Genomic DNA, 13221 nt, shown 5'->3' on the forward strand with positions numbered 1-13221 from the left:
TATAGGTATACAAATTTCAATGATTTTCTGGTGGTGAAAAAACATATCTTTACATCACCACATTTTAGATGTGGTGTTGTAAGTGCCACATTTGCACCACCCAGTTTACGCCACTGCTATGACTTACGTGCTATTATTGTAAGAATCATATCTGTTTTACATAATCTCAATATTATGTGTGTTATTATTATTATTATTATTATAAGTGTTTGGACGAAGACAATAATCTATATGAATTACTGATGCGATGTGTGTACGCATTGTTAGTATGTTATGTAGTTCACCAGATTTTATTAATTCACTATGTTGAATAAACATTGTAACGTAGTAGATAATCGTTGTTAAACGTACGGTAATATTGTTGTTCTAGAACAATAAAAACTGTTGTCGATCCATCGAAATCTAAATGTTTATTTGAATCGTTTGTTTACATCACATAATCTTCCTATCCCAACAATCCTTCCGGAAAGAAATAAACAATATGATGGCGGATTCTCGATAGTTTATTACACATAAGTTTCTGTAACCGATGAAAATTGATCGGTAACATTTGTTCTACTCGACAAGAAAGATTTGTTAACACGAAAACCCGATGGCGAGTCGTAATTTTTTCGTATTGCCCTTGAATTCGCAACTGCTGTACCGAAAATTAATTGCTTATTGCTATCTGCTACTCGTGTTTATACGTGGATTCAACTTCGTTAAAGATTTTAAGTCGATCGTTCGCTATTAGTGCGTTTTCTCGTGTAATTCGGTATCGAGTCAAAACACTCGTATTATGTGTACAATTAATAACCGTTAGTTGTGTGGTACGCGCTTAGCTGTATGTCAAAACGAATCCTTGGCGATTCGATTGGTCGTGAAGTCGGAATTGGCGGAGACGTATGTGACCTACAAATGATCGTGATCCGCTTGTTGAAAAAACGCATTTAATCTATTACGTAATAAATGTTTTAAGTATCAACGTGCAGAGAGAAAAGAAAAAGACATTTTAAACTGCTTACGTATCATATTTCTCAGAACATATTTTAAATAATTTTCACTAGGTGGCAGTGGCGTAGCCAGGATTTTTAAATGGGGTGGGCTAACCACTTTTTTTGGATAAGTAAGGTAATAGAGGATATGAGAATTCACCCTTAAACCCCCCCTCCCATCTACCACCAAGTTTCTAAACGTAATTCAAGCATTTTAGTATAGTTTTAAAAATATTTATTAACACATAATTTATATTAATAATTTTGGTTTCAGTGTTTAGTCACTTGCTCCACTCTGACAGCTGCATTCTCTTAGGCGAATTTCTGGCAAATTCAGTTATTATTTCACTTTCATGGAATTGCTCTTTTTTATTTATATTAGCCATAGCTAACCCATTCAGTCTGTTTTGCGACATGGTGCTTCTTAAAAAAATTTTTAAGTGATTAAGTGCTGAAAACGTTCTTTTCGGAGTGAAAGAGGTAACTGGTAACGTGGCGAATAATTGTAAAAGTATTTTAATGTTAGGTCGAAGATTGGTGCGATGAGAGGGTGAATCATGAGCAGAATTCGGTTTTGGAATAGTATTTTGACTCCATTGTTGCCTCCATATGAACAGGTCAGCCCTGATTGTAGATGAGGTATCATCATGGAGATCTTGGACATATATTTTAGCAGCTTTTATAATATTTATATCGTCATACATATTTAAATTGGCCGGAGAATAAGTCCTTCAAGTGGCATAACATCAATAAGCCTTTGATTAAAACGAGCATTGATTCTATTAAATAGTCAAGATACATTATACATATAAACACGGCCCATGGGGGAGGCTATAGCCCCCTTAGCCCCCCCCCCTTGGCTACGCCACTGCTAGGTGGCACTTCAATAAAATTGTATCAACAAAACAGCGGGATGCGCTAGGTGTGCATGATGAATTATTTTGAACTCGTAATAAAGATACAGTTAATTCGTATATCATCCTGTTAAATATTGTTAAAACGATATCGATTAATATTTTCAATATTTTCACTCATTGATTTTAGAATATTCCGTATATTATAAAAGTCTATTCGAAAATTAATGGTGGTATTTATGAAAAAATTGTATGCAATATTATTTGATATCAAAGTGTAAGAAAACAAATCTGTCAGATAATAATATTATTTAATCAGAATGATTTTCCAAATGCCACTAAATCCAGTTTCCACCACTTTTTACCTCTTAAATATATATTGTGTTTTGTACATCCTCAACATAACAATGTTGTAATGTGTATTACATCATAGCTCAACAGATACGCTTGTACCATTATCTGCATTTTAGGAGTACTTAATGTTTATGAATGGAGCCCATGCAATGTTTGTCAAATATTTTACCTTGAGGCCGAAGTACAACCATATATAGGTCATTTATTTACACTTAACTTGAAAATCAGTCTGTGTAAGAGGTCACATACTTATCCAACACTAAGTAATGTTTAAATAAATAAACAAATATAAGCCTAGAGTATTATTATATTTGTAAGGTATGATCGATTTCGAATTAAACATATTTAATATCATTAGGTGGGTACAAAATTAATAAAATCGCAGTCAAATATAAGAAATAAAGAATATCAATAAAAAAAACATTGAAAAATATTAGTCGTTTTACATTTACATTTTACGAATTAATTTTAATAGGAGAGATTAGATAGATTAGAGATTATTTAAAATACATTTTATTAGGCATAGATATGTTAAAAAATATAAATAATATGGTTATTATTATTTATTATTATCTAAAATATATTTATATAAGATATTATTTTAAAATAGAATTGATATAATATTAATTAATATTATAATATTAATTTAAAATATTATTAACTTTTATTTTCTTTATTTCATTGTGTATGTGTAATACTTTTAAAACTGCATTAATGTAAATTTTATTTTAGGTATCTAATATTTTTAAGTCTATATTGATATCAAAATGTGTGTTATGGTTATTTTCTAAAACATATTTAGCAACATTTTAATAAGGGTCAGTATTTTTTAATTTTATTTAAGAAATGTAATCTTCATAATTTATTTTAAAATTTCTATTTGTCTTGCCTAAATAAAATGTATTGCAATTACATTTAAATCTAAGTATGTATATCAGGGATTTTTCATAAAGATTTTTAATTATTTTTATGGTTTTTTTTATTTTTTGTATTTCGTTTGAATTGAATTTATTACTGTGTATAAGCTTATATTTTAAAATATTTTTTGTTTCGTGTTTAGGAGTAGATGTGTACACATTTTTAACGTCAAGACAAATCATTTTATAGTTTATTTATATTTTAATTTACGAGTATTAACCATTCATTAATTTTTATTATTTTATTATTCAATACTGAATGTTCAATACTTAAAATACAAATACATAACTTTCTAAGAAAATATTTTTAACGTTTCTTTTATTGTACATGAATAATAATTCATAATAATAATAATTATAACCGATTTTAATCAATATCTTCAGTAATGGATTTTTTAAAAAAAAACGCAGAAGATGAAAAATATACTGAACAATTAGAACTTCACAATTTTTTTTTCGCCGAATCGAACGAACTTAAAGAATAAATAGTTAAGGTAAAAAATTTTGCAAGTGCTTTGTTCTTATATCTTGGTTCAATTATCGGATCTGAGGACTCAATTTTAAATTGACGAGTTGACATCGTTCCAATATAAGATATTCGTAAACAAGAGAACGAAAATTATAGCCTTAAAAATACTTAATTGGATGTATAGTTAGAACGAATAGTGATGTATTTATGGGGGTTTCCCTCCCAAAAAAAATATTTGAAAACGTCATGTTTTAAACACATTAGTTATATAATAATTTTAGCTTGTTTATTCAATTAACTATGAAAGCATAAAGAAAAATATATATATATAAAAATATTAATATTGTTAATAATTAAATTTTAGTCGGAAAATAATAATAAAAACCGACCGCACGGCACTCACACACACATGGTATATAAATAATCTGATGTGGGGAAATTATCGGTTGATAAGAATATCAATATGTATTTTAGTCCGTAACTGTCACATCTTGTCAGTTGTCAGTATGCACTATGCATCTGTGTGCATCATAAAGTAATATAAAATACGATTAATACGATCATAAAATTATTTCACTATTAGGTATGACACCCCGCCTCCAAAAAAAAAAAAATTTCTTAATACGCTACTGATAACGAATAATATAAATATCATGGTTTTTAAGAATTTAAATAATATTTGATGGTTTTGTTTTTTAACATGTATCGATTTGATACAATACAAATAAAGTTTGTACCGAAAATTCTTTAATCGACGGTTCCTAATGTGGCCGACTCTCGTCCGGACTTTTATGGGCGAAAAAAAAAGGTAAAATTTACTCCTTCGCGTGTCTCCTTTTCGGATTCGTGTTGTGTACAATGTTTATGTGTTATCAATATTATATACTCGGAGCGTATGCGTTTCCGAACGCGCACGACCGCTTCAACGGTACAGTACGTCAGCATTTGACGGTACCGATCGCGATGGACAGCTGAAGATTTGATTGCGGATGAACTGAAGTCGAGTGGAAACACGGAGATTAATCCACCGGGGAAACGTACATGTGAAAACCGTGGTCGTGGAGAATTTGCAAAATCGCACAGAAGGCGATTTCAGCATTCAATTTTTTCAATCGTAAAGTCGTTTCCATAAGGGATAACATCTCATTTAATCGTTCGGTTACACTACTATCACCGTCACCTAAAATGTTTTTATCAATGATAAAACTAAACGACTGTAAAATGATTTAACTATCTAAATATTCTAAGCATTATTGGTTACCAATTAATTTATTGAATTTTAATCCATGCATATGCTATACTGTTCTTAAACCCTTCTACGATTCCATCAGCTTCCATTGCTGTCGGTGGCTTACTCTAATTTAACAAAACAATTGTGTTTTGACGGTTCATTATTTTTTGTGCTGGTTCTCCAACACACAGAACACCAACACAGATAAAACTTTTTTAGTCTTATAACCAATTATTGTAGACTATACTTACAAAATTATTTGATTAATACGATAGCTATTTTTTTGAATAATTATTATGTTATCGTATTAATTACAATGAAAGTAAGAATAACAATGAAAAAGTTTATTACCGCTTCTGAAAAAGCATTATATTTTGTCCGGTAACTTCGTTTAGACCACTGACCATCTGCAATTACAGTACACAGTACCATTTGTGTCTAAATTATTACTGTCTATTGCTAATTGCCGTTCTTCATTTCGTGCTTTTATCATCTCTTCTAAGGTAGAATCTTTTACATCGTCACCAACTATCAAAATATGTTTGATATAAGACGTCGATGAAATATTTGTTAAGTTGATTGCAGCAAAAAATTTGCATAGTTGAGTATAGCCAATGGCTATATAATTTAGAATGGTACAATTTTATATTATAATTTATAAGTTAAATATTTAAATAATTTATGTGTTACCAATAGCTAAGCTGCCGTTTACAATAGCTTTATTTATTCCTAAAGAATTTGACTGTACTGTTCTCTCTAAATGTATAGTATTTCAAAATTACACTTTTTACATTTAAATATAAACATTGACGTATACCCTCTGAGGCACTCGTGCTGGAATACCATATCCAAGAAAGAACAGTCAAATTTGTCATGACGAATATTTGTATTTGCTCAAACACATAATTTATGTCAACTATTCTACGTACTTCAAGTAAACTGTAAATAAGATTAACATCAAAAAACGTAAAGGTACTTCATTTTATTTTTCATACTCAGAAATAATAGTAAAATTGAATATTGAATAATCAGTTTATAAATTAGCCATGATTTTGTCTGTATCGAATGTTTAACTAGTACAATACAAATTATGTTCGGGAAGTTCAATTAAAAGTTTCGATCTGGATTGATTAGAATTTGATGTATCTAATAAATTGGTTCTCCTAAATTTATTTAAATATAGTAGATATAGTTAAATAAATTACACTTTTTAATAGAATTACTATTAAAGTAATTAATTTAAAGTAATCTTACTAATATAAGAATTACTTAAAAAATGTGAAATATTCCAAAACAAATCAAAATTATTCGTAAAACACTAAAACGTATCACGTATCCTACATAATATATTTAATAAATAGTTCGTAGTTTTCATATTTAAAAATGGAAAATATTTAAAAAATATCTATATCGCCTCTCACAAAATAAAAATAAACACACATATACTAATATTATATGTTTATGTATTATAGATACGCTCATATATATTTTAATTATGTACCTTGTTACCTTTCTTAGAAACGTTAATATCTGATGTTCCGTGATTAGATTGTATTACTTGTGTTTCATGTCTACTAAAAAATAAGTAAATTTGTTTTAATGAAATATTTCATTTTATATTTGAATTTAATTATTTAGTTAATTCACCTCAACGTTGACGGTGAGCTCCAAATAAAAGATACATCGTTGTATGTATTTTTGTAGTTAAAAATTCTTACTAAAACTTACTAAAAGACTTACTAAAACGATATTATTATTTTCATAAAACAATACTATATGTATTTGTAGTATAATAATGTATAGGTACTCAATATTAGAAGATTCTAGAGTTCTATTTAAATTGTTCGTGCCAGGATTTTCAGTCAAGCATCTAATCCATTAGCTGATAGTAGTAATAGGCCTTCACTAAAATAATTACATCTTACAATCATTAAAATATAACAAAAATATTAATTTCCTGATGCCAAATCTCAATATTATACTACACCTGCAAGGATCTAAAGTAGGTACTAAAATTACATTTTAGTATAAGTATTTTACAATACTTACATTTTTTTGAGTTATATATTTTTCATACGCTTACTAATTGCTTTTTTTTTCCAGTAGCACGTTTTATTGAATGTAATTTTTAATTTTTTAATTATTACGTGCGCGGACGTGCTAATTGCCAATATAGGCAAATATAATCTTAATTTATTGTGGAGGGGAAATATTATTCGATGTTGCAATGACAGTAGGCAGCAACATACAACAGGGGCGTATTTAGACTTACTTCTAGGGGGAGGGGGGGGCGAATCAAATTTTTTCTTTAATTCAGGCTCAAAATTTACAAGTAACATTTTTGATAATATTTAAATCAGGTGAATCCTTAATATTTGTGTTTTTTTTTTTTTTAATTTAATGGATTCTAATTTAATCCACTTAGAATGGACTTTTGTGTAGTTATTTTTTAACACATATCTGTGTTTTGAAAGTTTTGCTTGTGTTTTGTATGATTTTTCACTAAGTATGGACCAGAGCTTAAATCAAAATAATATATATTGTTTACCGTTATGGGACATTTAAACGTTATAAGCAATTGAGCATTTAACGCTATAAATAATTTAAACATTATTCAATTAAAGCGTTTAAACGTTAAAAAAAATTTCCGTTTACCGTTATTGACAATTAAAATGTTATGAACAATTTAGCGTTTTGACTTATTTAAATTAATGTAAAATTTTAGACGTTTTCAAATGTAGTATTTAGCAATCAATACTGTGTAACATTTCATATTTTAAATATTATTCCATATATATATATATTATTTTTAACTAGTGGTGTATTGATAAATATATTCGTGGGTATAGGAACCAAAAAACTATGGATATTAATCCTAAAATAAATTTTCTTGCTTCGCTCGACAGTTGTTTTCTCTCGATACGTTCGAAAAAATTCAACTAATCATTTGTAACTACATGTTTATAACTTCTATTAAGACTATAAAATATAACACCACAAGATAAACATTTTCAGCGCGTTATAAATTGCATGATGCAGATTTAAGAACTATGGGCTGAATTGTTCACACTCCATACTATTTTATTAAATGTTATTTATTACAGTAAATAAAATACATTAAATACAGCGTAGGTTCACTGTAATCTTTAACAGCTAAATATTTCAATCAATTTCATTGTTCATAAAAATTTTTTTCCAATGAACTATTAAATTGTTAGATATATTATTATACATAAATTAATTTTTTATATCAACGGTATTGGATTTTATTTTATTTCATTACAATACAATTAATATCCTATACGTTCCGTATTTGGTTTCAGTGGCGCCAGTGGTAAAGTGGAACGTATACGTGGATATAAAGCGTATACCCACTTCTCTGTTTTTCTGTAAGTGCGTATACTTATAGAATAACTACTCGGGTATACGCGAATGCATTGGGATTTCAAATAAAATGCGATATATTTTATTTTATATTTTTAATATTTTCCTATAGCCCTGTTTCTTGTTTTTATTAATTAATATTTTATAATATATATATATATATATATATGTGTGTGTGTGTGTAATTGACACTTAAAAATCCTATTCGATTATTATTTATTTTTATTATTCGATTAAACTTAATATAGGAAATTACCTAATTACTCACTAATATTTATATACGTGAGACATAGGTAATATAGGTAATCATAAAAAAAATAAATGTATATTAATATATTTCTAGGAGTGGGATTGTAGACTGAAGAGGCATGTATTGGTGCAGGATATAGTAATAGAGTGTATGCACTTGTAAGTATAAACACAATAATAACGCAGTATATAAGGGGATGGGAGGGAGCAAAGCCCTACACATTTACATATCAAGCCCATTTAAGTGTATACCCATCAAAAAAATTACGATTACATCACTGAGTGACGCCAAACTAGTTCTTTTAAGTGTGACAGAAACAATTATACAGCTCTAAATATTGATTCATTATGCGTGTATTGAACATATAAAAATTCAATGCGCCTCCGTTGTGAATAAAGATCCGATTCGAGGAAAAATATGTGGTAGCTATCAAACCAAATCTATAGGTTTAGCACCACCATCTGGTTATATACAGTCTAGGAATATAATAATTATTTTATCAAGTCCAATGGTTTTACGGTCTAATTCGATCGATGCGGTACCTCACCTATTAGTGTTGATACGGTTACACGTAGTTAATAGTATTATAGTAACTCGTACAGGAGGCTACTGAGTGCTGTATAAACGATTAAGGTACGGGGGTGAGTAATAAACGTAAATTATTTCTTCTGCGATTATAATATTATCATGTGATATCAGATAAAAAATAAAATTAAAATAATTTGTGCTCAAAGCTTTTGAAAGGCTCGTTCATGTTGAAAAAATTAAAATCAAAAGATTTAATGGGAATTTCGTTGTGTGGAATTTTCGTTGAAGTTAGCTGACTACTAGTAATGTGAGAACATTTTATACTTTAAACAAAAATAATGCAGTGAGATTGTGTAGACAAAACCATAGAAAACGTAATCAGCAGCAAAGAAAGATAAACATTTTATTTATATTTCGGGATCATGTGTATAAATGTTTATTTAAAACGTGTGTAATGTTTATTTTCCCGTGAAATTCAAAACAGCTGAGAAATATTGCAATGTGCCACAAAAACAATTGCGTCAAGATTATCTTAACCTCACCAGATATGAATAATTTTTACCCTAAATCTATTCTAAATTATATGTACTCGGTCTTATGTAGCAGTAAAGAAGCATACAAAATCGTATTATCACCATAAATCCCTTCATAAAAAAACTACCTAGCGTGAGTGTTGAAACATCATTTCCGAAAATTTTTATTTACGTTGTAGAGCTGTATAGTTGAAGAGTATTCTGAATAATTTCAATAATCCTATAAAGTATTTGAACGTATAAATTAAAAAGTATATAAACGTTCATTGTAAAGTTCTCGTAGTTTTGTTTTTATTTTTATTTTTTTACATTTTGTTTCATCCGTTTGCTTGTATTATTTTGGTAATTCGCATTCTATATTAAATATTCAATTGAAGGAAAGAAGAATGATATTTTTTATATGATTTATAAGTGTATTTTAACTAAACTTATTATTCACATTTTTTTAATAGATGAACACACAGAACACAGTTAATATGATAATAAATTTAAATATTTAATTCTATAGTAACTTAATTCTAGTAGCATGCAGTTAAAATTCATTCATGATGTGTTATTTATGTTAACATTTTTGACTTTGACAACAAATCAATTGTTAAGATTCGTTCAAACATTAAGCATATTGTACTCATATAATATTATTATCTAATTTTTAAGTACAAAACAACTACTTCTACCGTACATTATTAAGACATATTATTGTTATAAAAGCACAATAATAACAACAAAAATATCATGGATACAATACAGCATTATAGTCCGCTCTTAACAAATAAATTTTAAATTAAAATTTTACATATATTACGAAATAAAATCATACTCAAATACAATATCATTATATTAATTATTCATAAGGAATTAACTAATTACAATAATTAGCAAAACTGCACAGTTAATAAAACCACTAAAGTTTAACACAATAAGAATACAGTACGATGGATATGTATTATATTGTTATAATTCTTAATTCGAAATAATAATTGATAAAATCATTATTTTTCAGTTAGAAGAAATTAATTACAGGAAAATTTCAATTAGTCGATAATATTTGCGTTGTATAATACTATTATAACAACTATTGAAAATTTTTTTAATAAAAACTGTTCACTAGGTGATTATAAATTAAAACGATAATTCACTCACAGGAAAACAAAAACGATTGTTTAAGTAAAGTTATGCATTTGGTAAAGTCGACGATTATTTAATTCGACATTATTGTTTCCGGAGTTTTACGATATCAAAAAATAATAAATGGTAAAATAGCTCAAGACTAAACGTTTTAGAAACTATACAATGATAAGTGCTATAACAATAGTTTTTAAGCCAATACATTCTACCAGTGACATACTACGGAAGGGATGGAGGAATAGGGGCATTAGATTCCACCGAAATGTTAGATCGAATTTATTAATCAAAATAATCAATTTTACTTAACGACTATTAGATTTGTTACTTATGCTGTTTAGTTAGACTTATATGGTTTTATATCTACTAATATTATTATTTAGTTGGAAAAAAATAGAATAATTAATTCGTATTAAAACCAAAACAATATGAAGTTCTCTATTGAAAAAAAGTAATGGATATTATATTATTATATATTATATATAAATATTTTATTCTATTCGTGAATGTATCGATCTACAGCAATGAATTATTAATTAATATTTAATTAACAGCTGTCTGTTCACGTTGGTATCATGGATTTTCCGAAACTCGTAAAAGTAAAATTCGTTCAATATTATAATAAAAAATATTTTATGAGGACGAATACAATTTCCGCAAGTTCAAGATACATTTGACATAACTTCAGTTATTGCACCAACGTGTCTATCTACTATTATCACTATTATTAATAATACCTATATTAAATTATTTGTACATAAAAAAAAAACACTTAAATTTATTTAACGTTTCTAGAGATTAAATTTCATTATTTTACGTGACGGCTTCCGATGAGAACCGTCCGTATATATTTACATACACATTATAATTATTATTATTTTTACTATCATCGTCATCATTTACCTTCGAGTTAGTGGTAAAGTGTACATTCATAACGTGAATAGTCTGGTTTAGTGATATAGCCATACGTTTGATATCTTCACACGTGGCACTCGTTGACGTGATGTCATTTCTACCCTCAAACTCATTGCTCGCGACTCGAACTACAGCTACGAAATTCGATCGTGCACAATGTATTATTGCTGTTGTCATAACAATTTAATCGAAATATCGGACGTGATCATGTGGTAGATGTACACAAAACGAATGTTTTACATTACATGTATGAACGTGACCGATAATCGAGTTCGAGGGAGACAATGTAGATCGTCGAGACGTGACGACCGGGTTGTTGAAATAATGAGTTATCCCGTTATTTTTCCTTATCATTTCGTTCCTATTGTCATCATGTGAGCCACAATCAAACAGCGTCATTGTTCATCATTCTTGCTCATCGCTTTTCAAAAACGCATTGCTGTCAATGCAGCGGTCGCGGTGTAAACGTCCGCCGGAAAACCGTTGAACGTCGGCTAGCGCGGACCGCTTTTCTCTCGGTTCCCTTTAGTATTGTAATATATTATTTCATACACGCGTATTGTGTAAATGTTGTTCCTGTAACTCACGATAGTTGTTTGAATGATCTCCGGGTATCGAATATTTTGATTCTGTTTATCGTATGGACAGGGGACGGTGATGAGACTTTGGTACGAAAAAACGAGAAACAAATCATTGAATAAATAAAATCCGGTTGGATCGAGCGTCCACTTTTTGTAAACATAACGGTTCGAGCCTGGATATAGTTCAATATTAAAAGAGGACTCTTGGAACGTACGCACGTACAAGACGGAACGATTTTGACGGAGATCTCGCTAGGTAGATGATGTGGAGGGAGTACAGGGGAGGAAATGAAGATACGCTGTGAAAACAATATCGGCTCGCGCTGACACGAACGCAATCGTCGAGGAAACGTCTACGGTAGCCAACTGCAGGACAATTAATGCGTGTCGAATGAAACCCTGTAGCTTGTAGTATCAATATGTACAGTGCAAATTCATTACGCTGATTTCAATGTGTATATTATGATAATTATTTGTGTTTTCACGTTCAGCGCGTAAACGCGGTTCGGAGGTGCGCGCGCCCGTCGTAAAACCGAGTACCGTTACAAATAAAATCCTGTACAGCAAGAGATCCGATATCATACCAGATAGTAGTGGCCACTGCAAATCTCACACATGGGTATGGGTACGGACGGTGGCATATCGAAAATCGATTATCAGCGCAGCGGATAACATATGTTTTAAGACTCGATCCCGAGTCCTACGGTCATTGAACGACTAACTAAAAAGTATTTGTATCGCTCGAAACGAAATAATTTTTAACTAGATTATAAGTTCATTGGAAATCCTATGGATTACTCTGTGCACGTGCATTACGAACATTTAGAATACGAATATTAATATATAATCGGCAACATTGCTCGGACGAAAATCTATACCGATTAAAAACGATCGCTCCCCGACATCCGAGCTCTCCGGGACGTATACACTACGTTATTTGCATAGAGACAAGCGTTCTAAAATGTCGAACGTATTACGCGACACGGGTATCCGTTGTAAGAGCTATAAACCGGAGGAAAACTACGGGAACGCACAAAAAATCGCGTCAAGTGATAAATATTATTTATCATCCGAGGCGTATTTCGTTTAAATAGTTCATTTTTAAA

The sequence above is a fragment of the Sipha flava genome, unplaced genomic scaffold (assembly GCF_003268045.1).
Source record: "Sipha flava isolate LNK unplaced genomic scaffold, YSA_version1 108_pilon_pilon, whole genome shotgun sequence".
Taxonomy (NCBI): Eukaryota; Metazoa; Arthropoda; class Insecta; order Hemiptera; family Aphididae; genus Sipha; species Sipha flava.